Below are 12,082 nucleotides of genomic sequence, written 5' to 3'. Positions count from 1 at the left end.
TGAGTAGTAGTCACTAGTAAACATAATCATTTTATACTTCTGTTTATTTAATCTACAATCATAGCACGTGCAAGTACGAGTTGATGGTTTAGTTTAGAAATGGAGGAGTACCTCTGTTTGTTAACCACCTCGCACGTCCTCCCAAGCTAGCCAACATTGCCTCCAACCTCCCCTAATGGTTGGTCACATTGTCCGCGCTAGCCAACACTAGTTAGGCCACATAGGAAAGCAACTCACGAAGAGGGACTTGTAGTAATCCATTGAAGTCCATTGCCTTGGATCAATGTCCCGCTTTACTTCAAACGATGGCTTCCCACGAACACTGAGCTGTGCTTTTTGGCCCAATTGTTTGACTGAACATGGATATCGTGTGCCTCTTTACTCGTCGATTCAAAAACTAAAAACACAAGATTAGAGCAAACATCTGAATTCCGAGAGAAATAAGTTGAAAGGAAAAGTGAAGGCAAAAAAAAAAAGGACGCGGACTCTGCAATCTGTACACACATATTGGCATTCCTGGAGCGCAGCTCGATGTATTACCACTACTCTGTAATTACTGAACTCATCGACGTTCTCCTTCTGGTATCGATGGCGGCACAGGAGGCGTCATTTCTCCCGAAGAAGCACTGCTCCCCTGATCGTGCAGCAGCAATGGCGACTCGTCGCCTCGACTCGTCGAGTAACTCGCCAGCTGAACAGAGTGGGTGTCGATTGTCGCCGACTTTGCAAGATGGGAAGACCCTCCCTGATGAAACGACTTGACTCCACTCTCCCTCGGCAAAGGACTGCAGAGTTTGCGCATCAGCAGCATCAACTCGCCGGCCCTCGGAGTCTGGGCGGTTGACGCTTCTGGCCTCGACGTCGAGGAGGATGTCGGCGGTGCGCACCTCCTGCGCCAGCGCGCAGCTCCAGCAGAACATCCACTGCCCGTAGTCAGCGAGCGATGGCGAGGCGGCGCAGCACGCGTTGGTGGAAGGGAGCCCGTACCTCCGCCGCATCCGCGTGCGCCAGAACCCGCCGTAGAGCAGGCCGAGCGCGCAGAGGACCACCCCCGTCGCGCCAACCGCGAAGCTGACGTCGTCGTCCCGGATGCTGAGCGCGGCGGCGCTGAGCACCCACGAGCGGCGCGAAGCAGAGCAGCGCGAACATGGCGGTGTGCACAGTGCGCGTTCCCAAAGCCCAGACGATCCATGTTCCACCCGAACACGCAGAACGTGCAGAGGCACGAGAGCCAGCACGCCGTCGGGTCGTCGCCGACGTCGAGAAGACTGCCGGCCCATTCCGCGCCGACCGCCACCTCAACCGCGACAATCCCACCGTTGTCGTCGGAGGAGGCTGCTGAACGTTCGTTGGGCTCTTGGTGCACGCTCCGTCCCCCTGCGGTTTCTCCCTAGCGAGCTGAAGTACATGTACAGGCCGGCGATCACCGGCGTCGCGGTGCCGACCACGGTGAGCGAGGTCAGGGCGTCATCCGGACGTGCCCTGCGCGAGTACCCCCAGTAGAGCCCGCACATGGCGTACTGCGCGAAGCATGCGGCGTGCAGGAGCGCGACCACCACGGACATGTGAACCCGCTCGCCGCGCCGGACGCCCGCGACAGCGCCCTTCCGGCAGTAGGCCTCCCTGAGCACCTTGGCGTCCCCGGGGCGCCACCGGAGCAGCAGGACGGCGTGGTGGAACAGCGCTGGGTGCTGGTAGATGCTCATGAGCGTGAACAGCGCGTTGAGCACTTGGTTGTTGATCTCGATCCACCGGTTGCGGACCGACCTCCGAGGGAAGGCGCCGTTGAGGGATCCCAGGAGGAGGAGCCCTAGCATGGAGCCGGACGCCGCCACGCAGAGCGCCCACGCGACCAGGGCGAGGTGCGCCGGGTGCCTTCAACCAGCGCCAGCACGCGCGCGCGACGGTCGCCGGGTGGAGCCTCCGGGCGAGGCGCCGCGTGCGACCAGGTCGCCGCCTGCCTTCGGTTCTTGGCTCGGGTTCTTCTTGCTCGATGACGGTACGGGCGGGGGCGGCGCCATTCTTGCGCTCTCCGACGTGCTCCACCTCCAGCTCGACACTGAACGCTGCAGCGGCGCGGTGATCTTGATCATGGCGTGAATTATCGACGGCTTCCATGTCCGGCAGTAGAACGGTGTGTCGGAAAAAGATGGATTTGTACCACAAAGGCCGGAGAGATCAATGGAAGCATAGCCAAGAAGAGTAGACACGACCATGGAAGAATCTGAGACTTGGTCAACAAAGGTGCACCGCGGTAGTTTATAAAAAAGAAAAATTGCAATGCCGAAGTCGTCAAGAAAACTTGAGAATATTGGCCAAAGGACACCAAAAACAGCAGCGTTTAAGTCTCCCTCTCTAATTATGTATGGAGTCTTGCTGGGGATGCAGATTCGGTGACAAATGTCGCCGTGACACTGAGGAGGTGTACAGCTCCCGCCCTTTGCTTGGCAGCAGCGAACTCAGATTGACCGTGCTGACAGCTGAACAGAACGCCATAGAAGAAGACTGACTGGGCCAAGTGTTGACATGGAAATGCAAAATAACTTGAAGGCTTGTGCCTTTCTTGACTGGATCCAGTGGTCCACTCGAGATCGTAGAGGCTGACTTCAAGTTTGAAATTGCCCTGTATATCAAACTGATTGGTGGAACCTCCACACAAAAAAAAAAATGGTGGAACAAGTTGTTATTGCATAGATGCATGCATCTATCTATACCTAATATTAAAGAGCCAAAATTTCTACCATGTTTTTTTGTTTGGCCTAATCACCCAATGGCTCGGCACCTCGGCCACCCGCTTCTCTCCCACGTTCGTTTTTGTTTCCGTCAGGTGGAACGCACACAACTTCATGCGGTGTCGGTAGGGAACCGAAATGAACACCGCTTCCTTTTCCCATGTTCGTCTTCGGCAGAATAGCCATTTTGATCCCTCAACTATTTTTTGAGGCTCAGTTTCGTTCCTAAACTTTCAAAACGGCTGTTTTAGTCCTCAAACTCTACTTTTAGGCTCAATTACATCCTAAAACTATGAAGATGATCGTTTTAGTCTTTGAACTTTGCATTTTAGGCTCAATTTCATTTATAAAATATCAAAGTGTATTTTGTTCTTTAAACTTTTATTTTCAACCCAACGTTGTCTACGTTCTACGTGGAACGCTATACTATTGCACCTGGTTAGCTCGAATACCATCAGCGATTGGAGATAGAAAAATAATATTCATCCAAAAACTCTTTCGTGATCATTAAGAATTCCAAGCTGTTATTTGTAGTGTTACCTTATAATGGTACCATTTATATATATCCGATCTGTTATTTTTAGTGTTACCTTATGATGGTACCATTTATATATATATCCGACTAAATGATATTACGGGAGCAATTATAGTTGCATCGAACACTATTTATCCATTAAGAATACATGGATATATTGAAACAATGGCAGATATATAATTTTGATAATTTATGGATGAAATTATGCCTAAAATATAAGGTTCTCTTTTTGAATAGACAAAATTGAGTTGAAAATTAAAGTTAAATGCACTTTGATAATTTATGGATGAAATTGATCCCAAAATGTAAAGTTTGAGGACTAAAACGATCATCTTCAAAATTGTAGGATGAAGTTGATCTTAAAACTAAAGTTTGAAGACCTAAACGACTATTTTAAAAATTTAGGGATGAAATTAAACCTCGAGTAACAGTGAAGGATGAAAATGACTACTGTGCCTTCGTCCTCCATGTGGCCGCGTGGCCGCGTCAGCCCAATCACCTGTCTCCACTCGGCCCGATGGAACGTTCGGTACCACGTTCACTCGCCACATTTTGGATGGAGGTTCACTTTTTTCGTTTTTTTTAATTGCTTGGCCACTTGCCTTTATTTGAGACAGGCCTCGGTTTTCTTCATTTATACCTTTTTCGTTTTCCCTAAGTATCTTTTTTCCTAATAAAAATAAAAAATAAATACAATATTATTGGTACTTGAACTCTTAAACCTTCAATAATAAACAAATATTCTCACACTAAGCTGTTGTAGTTTTGGTTAGAAATAAAATTTATTTTTGTTAGAGGATTAGCCGATGGTCTAAGTAAGCAAGTCGTAAAGGCATCAAGTGAAATCTTGAGTATTATCTTATCAAATCTAATCTAAATAAATCCATTCTCAACGAGAACCAGCATGTGGAAAATCAGAAGAGATTTTCGTCATAGTCATCGATGGTCAAACCAATCCTTGACATGACATCGACCAACTCATTGCCATCTTGGCGACTTTAATAAGATAGTGGAATTACATATTTATGAATCCTCAAAGAAAGTTGCGAATAACTCGATATTTAACTCTACCAACACCAAAATAGTATGAAAATTAAAGCTATATATATTTACCATTAATACTTTTGTGCCTTAGAATAGGAGAAAAACACTATCAAGGTTGTGTTCTAATTCGATAGAGACTTAATAATATATTGTCATATTATGTTTGCTAGTCCAGATAACGAATCAACCTTCGTTTTTATATTATTACCCCTATATGGCCCTATATAGTCCATTCTCCTACATGATTTAGCAATTTTAATGATATATTATAAGTACTAGATTACTAGAAGTTTTTAGAGAAATTTATAAAGTGTTTACTCTGAGAAATGAGTTAGTCCATCGTCTTTCCACTCTTGACTTTTTTTGTTTGGTTCCTGGAATGGAGTGGGTTGATCCATCACCTCCAATTCCTTATGAGCTAATAACTAGTCATACTATGAGGACTATAATATAGTCATTCGACCAAATTTGAGGAATGGACACATGATGTGTCACCTCTTCTAAAACGGTTTGATTCCTTAAACTAAAGACCCTATTAGAGTCCTCACTTATCTTTGTACTCTTTCATTTGCTTGTTTTGTATCCTTTATAATTAGTATATAATTTTTAGCTGGTTGTGTAAACAACCGCTAAACGGTAAACAATGGTCTATTTTGTTTAGGGGGTAAACAGAAATTAAACAGTTGACCATCTAAACGGCCGTAACACGGGAGAAAATAGCCTAAATGCCCTAAACGGAACGGAGGTAAACAATATTAAATGGGTAAACGGTTGTTTAAACAACTGTTTATTAGGTAAACACAGGATAAATCCGGTTGAGTTTTACATGCATGAATTCGTATACTTGAGTTTACTATATTCATAAATATGTATACATGATTTGTTACATGCATAAATATATATTTGGTTCTTTTTACATGTATAAATTTATATACTTACTAAAATAATTGATTATAAATATGTACAAATGCTAGAGCAATTGATTTTACATCGATAAATATGCATATTTTGGTAATATTGTGTAAAATAGTTTATACCGTTTTAATCCGTTTAAACATAGTCTAAACTATTTAAACACTAAACAAAGGGTGACCGTTTGTTTACCATTTACTGTTAGGATAACACTGTTTTTACATTCATAGTTTTTATTAGCTTTTGGCTCCTCTTCTCTCGCTTGATTGTCTATGATGCCGGTTATGACTGCGGGAGGATGTTAGTAAATTTGATAGTTTGGATATTGTGTCTCGTACACTACCATATGTATTCGTGGGTTGCTTTGCCTCCCAAGTCTTGTACTCTATATAAAGTGCCCATAGCCTCAATGCAATATATCCATCTAATTATACCAATTCTATTCTCCTTCATGGTATCATGAGTCTAGGTTTTAGATTCTAAACCTAGCCACTGCCAGCTTCCGCATCGTGTGCCTCTGGGGAGAGATCGATCTCCACTGGTACCGATATTTTTTGACCATTTTCGAGTTTGAATCCATTTAGAGGAGTTCATATCCATCTATATCTGAGTCCGAATATTCAATATCCGATAATGTATCCATGTCCGATTACTCAAAACACATATTTATGGTGTCGATCCATTCGTATCCTATCCGACATAGCTGACACTATCTGTATTCGAATCCGAATTCGAGAAACACTGTAACTATCTATTCATATCCGTAGTTATCCGACCTTTGGCCCCCCTAGCTGCTATCGTACCTTTTCTTTTCCCAATCACTGATCGGGATTGAGTCACCCACTGCCCATCGACCTCACGAGTACCTACTTTGGCATCAACTACAACATCTACATCTTTGACTATGCAGCCTGGCCGAACATGCGATGTCGAGGGGACGCCTTCATGTGTTGCTTCTTGGTCATCCTATCCGCACGTCTATATCGCCGGTTCATCATAGGCACCATAGATCGGAACGCCTTCATCGACTTCTTTCATCATTGTTCCACCTCCCATGTACTTGGTCCGTACAACTGATTGTGCGTGATCTAACCGGCTCCTTGTGGAAGCAAATGCCACGATGGGTTAAAAAATCCCTTCATCTATCCCATTCCAAAGAATAGGTCTAAGGACCAAATGGTGACAATGTGTATGAGTGGGGTAGGGGTTTAGGAGTTTTGTGAATCTACTTGAGAAAATTATCTTTTATTATCTCAAGCATAAATGTCTGCACATGTCTTACCTTATAACTCGAGTTTTTATAGGTCTAAGCGCATCTCCAAGGGTACCCAAAAGAGTCTCCCAATCCAGGAATTTTGGAAAAATTTAAAAAAACTCATCTCCAACAACTCCCAAACCCACCTCCCAATCTTTTGGCACTTGGAAAAAACCACCCCCACACGCGTAAATTAATTATTATATAACCAAAAAATGACCGTTGAGGGAGACTCTGGAGGCGACCCCAAGGACCTCGACAACAACGGAAGCCAGCGGCGGAGTGACGCCGGCGATCTATCTCATGATGTAGATTGGCTTCTCCGTGTTGCCAGAGAGGGCCACGTTGTCACGTCCGACGGCGATCCACTACGCGATGGAGATTGGCTTCTTCGTGTTGCCGGAGAGGGCCACGTTGTCGTGTCCAACAACAACAACATCGGGAACAGCGGTGCCACCAGAGATGACTACATTGCGCTCGACAACTGCATAGTCAGGAACAGCGGCACCACGGGGCAGTCCCTTCGCATTGTTAGAGCCGGCCATGTCGTCACGACTGACAACACTGTGATCGGGAACAGCGATGTCGCTGGGAGGAGTTTGAAGGAACCCTTCATGCTCAACAGCGCTGAGTCGTGTCTTTCTAAAGGCCAACGTTTCCATGAATCCATCGGCCACGACGGCGAGAAGAAGATCACTGGTGTGCCTAGCAGATCTTTTGCAAGGCATCCTTGTATTTCGGTGATCTTGGAATCTCGTAGGAGTGTGACAGATCAGGCTGTTGAAAACAAGGTAAGCTTACATAGTATTTTGGTAAACACTGTTGGGATGGAGGATGATGACGATGGTTGGATACCCGTTGGTGGTTGTGGTGATCGTGTTGTTTCGAATCTCGTGATAGACCTCTGTCCCATAGGTGGGAAGTCCAAGTTCTGGGCGTTAGCGGACGACGACGAATCCAATGAGGAGCTCGATCAATCACCGTATACACCGGACTTGGTACGCCAAGCAGTAGTTCATGGCTTTGGAAAGGAGAAGCTTGCCGAGGTGGAGATGGTTTTGCAAGACTCGTCGATCCAACGACAGGTAGAAGCATCTTCATCCCCGGCATCTTCGGACACTAAAGTAGTTTTGGTGCGAAATATCATCAAAGCTTGGATAGCACGACGACGATAGTTGTTGACGCCGTGGTCTGGGAAGCTACCAAGACTGAGGGCGTCGCCGGCGATGACGCTAGGCGATTGTACGGCAACGCTTTTGCGGGGTCAACGAGCAATGGTTGGGGGTACTCTTGCCGAGGTCCTAGGGAGGTCATCCCCATCATCACCGGTGAAGTCAGTGCACGAGGTTCACGAAGATTGTTGTTCGTCATTGTTTCAAAATCAAATTAAATTGGATCCATTTTCTGCGCACATGCAAACAGTGCATGCGAGATCCGTTTCCTCTATAGAGATGGTCGGACCATGCGAACAATGACATGCGGGTTCAGTCTTCTCAGCAGGAACGGGTGGGCTATTGACGCCTGCGATTCGAGTTACATATGAGATGAACGTCCTTTTCATCGATCCGTTCCAGGCATAGAGATAGGTGGGCCTTCTGAGACCCAACGTGGGCTTTGTGTGTTGGACAAATGTGGTCATAGAAGGGGTCGTACAGGAAAATTAGCATCACATTTCCTGCTTGCCTCCTGTGACCTTGACGAGATCAACAAGCTAACCCTAGCCACCACTCCCTCCTTTGTTCATCCCTCATATGTGCAAGTCGTGCATGCGGGCATGGTGTCACTAGGTGTAGGTGGGGTGGGCAATGATGGGGCTGGTGTTGGAGGAAGAGGTTACGGAACTGGCCATGGTGGAGGGCGCATAGGTGGTGGAGGTGGTGCTACATGTGGTGGTCAACATGGATACGATGCTAGCCTTGTGTACCAGGAGGTAGACAATGGCGCATCTTTCAATGGTCATCGGTTCAACACTAACCTCGGGGCTCAACTGAATTATGGCCCCAAGTGGGATTATGAATGGGGACAATGAGGACGCTTTAGCGGTAATGGGGATCGAGGCTGGAACGGTGGGTTTCGATAGGGGCACAAGTATTAGCGTCACGTACCTCACCAGAATTATCAGCGACTTCAGCCATATGGTACTAGGTGACTCACCACCCATAGAACCTTCAACAGCAACCATAGCATCTACAGCATCAGGGGCCACCGCAGCATCAACAGCAGATTGTGCAGCAATGGTAGTACGTGCAACAACCTCTTCCACAGCAGTAGGTGCCATCACAACAGGTATCGTCGTAGCAACCTGTGCCAAACTCTCATATCCTAATGCGACAACTTATGAATCAGCAGCAGTACACATCGCAAGCTCCTCCAGTGATGACCATGCCATCTATGGCTTTGCCGGGGATGGGGATCAATCAATAGCAAGGTGTTATTGTGGATCAGCAGCAGCTAAAAGGAACGGGAATAGGTACGGAGCAAGGTGTTAATGCTGGATCTCAAATTCTAAAGGGTTCTTCTTTGGCACTTGGACCAACTGATGTGCAGGTTGAAAATTTAGTGGTACAAACATCGAGCGTGGGGGCTGTAGGTGCTTCATAAAAGACAGGCACCACTAAAGTTTGCAGAAGATGTGGTGTAAAGGGTCACTTGATGTTTGAGTGCACTACGATGGTATTTTGTGAAATTTGCAGAAGCTCTGATCATGCCATGAGTTGATGCCTGATTCTTAATCAACCGAAACCAGTAGCCCAGTTGGTTGGTCAAGCGGCAGAAGCACTAGCCGGTTTTCTTATTCCGCATGCACCAATTCAGCCAACAAAGAGAGAATCGAGAATGGCTCTAATCTCCACTTCTGGTAAAGATTTGTCAGAAGATGTTGCCGCTTTTTTGTGGGTTTTGGTTTCTAACACTTTTGCTTGGGAAGTAAAACGGCACAGTAGCTCTGAGTTCAAGGTGCTTTTTCCTACAAAGGGTGATCTAGCAAAGATGTCAAGATTCAATGCGGAAATGAAAGAAGGTGTGACTCTCAAATTTCAAGAATTCAAGGAAGATGAGGAATATTTCGGTCATGCTCTGCTAGTGGTGTGGATGAGAGTCTTAAATCTTCCGACAATTTTAAGGGAGTATTTGGTTTTGTGGGCTTTGGGAACTCTTTTTGGAGTTACTCAAGATGTGTACATGGTGACGACTAGAGCGAGTAGCTTTGGAAGGTTTGTAGTGGCAATAGTAGATCCGGAGGCAATTCCAACCAAACTAGATGTCATTATTGGTAATCGATACTTCCAGTTGCTTTTCAAAGTTGAACCTTTTTTACCAAACATCGGGTTGCGAAGCATTTGGAACACCAAGAATAATGGGAATGAAGATCATGGTAGTGGGGCACCAAAGGACGGTGAGATGGAGGAGGCACAAAATCATGGCAAGGTTATCAACTCAGGTGCAAGTGCAGCAAGTGCAGTAGTTAGTAGCAATTCAGGAAAAGAAGCAAATAATCCAGAAGCACATATGGATGTTGATCTTGAAGAGGATGATTTATTAGATGAGGAGAATGATCTGAGTGATGCGGTACGTGATTTTGTGGGAGTCAAGAAAGGTCATTCGATGGATGTGCGAGTAGTAGCTCCAGCACATATGTAGCAACGTTCATCATAGTTATCAAGGTCGGGTGGCAAGTTGGTCTCAGGAAATTTACTAAAAGGGAAGGAGAAGGGGCAGCAGCAGCCGCCTTCGGCAGGGATACAGGCGTCAGCCAGTTTGGGGACTGCTAGTTGGGGTTCGCAAAAAATTCATAACCAGCAGCCTTCCACACTAGTTGGAGAATCAGTTGAGGTAAGGTAGGTTGATGGGACATCAGATGGAGTGCTTGTGGGTGAGGATCAGTACCTTGGGGCCATTCTTGAGGCCATGGTAGAGGCCGGAGTGTCAGCGGATGGCAATGTATTGGGAAGTGTTATGATGATGGCGGTGTTGTCTGACGGAGAGCTTACTCCATTATGGCGCAGCAAGCGGAATGCAGACATGGCTGATGTACACTCTATTGAGAAGGCAGAAAAAAGAGTTGCCATAAAAAATCTCGAGGATCCCCAAGGTAATGCTAAGGCAGTTATTAATTCAATATGTTCTTTTTCTAGTGATCGTATTGAGCAAAATTTAGGAGGGGTGGGGATCAGTCTGGGTGGTAGAGAAAACTTAATTGCTGATTCTATAACTTTAATTAAAGATGTAGAACAAGAGATTGAAACCATTGTATGTTGGTAATTCAATTGATAAAAAATGTGAATCAGAGGAGGATGAGGTCGATCCTGATACTTCCACCATCGATCGACTATGTGGCCACTTGACGAAGGAGGTGATGGACGATAGTAATGTGGGCATTGATGGAGTACTTGTTGACATACCCATCAAGGTGGCAAAAAATAAAAAGTTTAAGAAACTCCTTAATAGGAAGGCGTCTGCAAAGAAAAAATTGTTCCAATGAAAGGGATCTTCTAGAATTGCAGATGTCTATGTGACCTGGCTAAACATACCTTTTTACATGATGTGGCCAAAGATAAGAGACTTGATTTTATAGCTTTATCAGAAACCAACAGAAATAGTTTCTCAACTCAGTGTTTAGGAAAATTTCTGTGCGGGGGCTGATTTTGTTTGGCATTGGCGATGTCCCTGGGGTATGTCTAGGGGATGCTAATGGGGATAAATCGAGAAAGCTTCAAAGTAGAAAATATTATTGATGGGGATTACTACATAAAATTTGTATTAAGAAATAAGGTAGATGGTTTTCGATGGGCCCTTTTGTCTGTCTATGGCGCAACATAGGAAGAGCACAAAGAGAACTTTTTATCAGAGTTAGTACGTGCTTGCACTAGCTGCGGGGATCTACCTTTTATAGTAGGGGGGATTTCAATATAATTAGGAACCCATCGGAAAAAATAATTCAAGGTATAATAATAAATGGCCACTTCTCTTTAATGCCAGTATCGAAACTCTAAATCTAAGGGAACTAAATGATGGGAAGAAAGTTCACTTGGGCTAATTATGCTGAAATTCCAACCTATAAGAAGTTAGATCGGATTTTGGTGACAACCGAATGGGAACAAAAATTTCCGTTGGTGACCGTCTAGGCTCTCACTCGAGAAATCTCTAATCACACACCACTCTTACTTGATGAAGGGCAACCATCCCACAGAGGCAACGCTAGGAATTTTAAACTTGAGCTAGGGTGGCTGACAAGGGATGGTTTTTTTATTTGGTAAAAGAGGTGTGGAAGTCTGAGAATAGGGGTAGAACACCCTTGGAACGGTGGTAGTCTAAGATAAGGAGGCCGCAACATTTTCTTAGAGGTTAGGCTTGAAATTTACTCTCCCAAAATAAGAAACATAAACTAGATCAAATGGGATAAAATAGATATCCTCGACAGTAAGGCAGAAACAACTTTGCTATCATCTCAGGAGGTAGAGCTTAGATATCATCTTAAAGGGCAATTAACTAAGTTGCTAAGAGAGGAGGAGATTTATTGGCTCCAACGATCAAAAGCAACAAAGTTGTTGCAGGGAGATGATAATACTAAGTATTTTCATATGTTGGCAAATAGGAGACATAGAA

General features: G+C 45.2%; 1 pseudogene; it reads right to left on the bottom strand.

Annotated features, from left to right (window-relative positions):
• Positions 1-485: 485 nt before the first annotated feature.
• On the bottom strand, positions 486-2,228 carry LOC136509985 (uncharacterized; annotated as a pseudogene).
• Between the last annotated feature and the right edge of the window lie 9,854 nt (positions 2,229-12,082).

This window comes from Miscanthus floridulus, chromosome 16 (genome assembly GCF_019320115.1).
Source record: "Miscanthus floridulus cultivar M001 chromosome 16, ASM1932011v1, whole genome shotgun sequence".
Taxonomy (NCBI): Eukaryota; Viridiplantae; Streptophyta; class Magnoliopsida; order Poales; family Poaceae; genus Miscanthus; species Miscanthus floridulus.
Note: the sequence above shows the minus strand (reverse complement) of the source record. Positions and strands in the feature narration are given on the sequence as shown.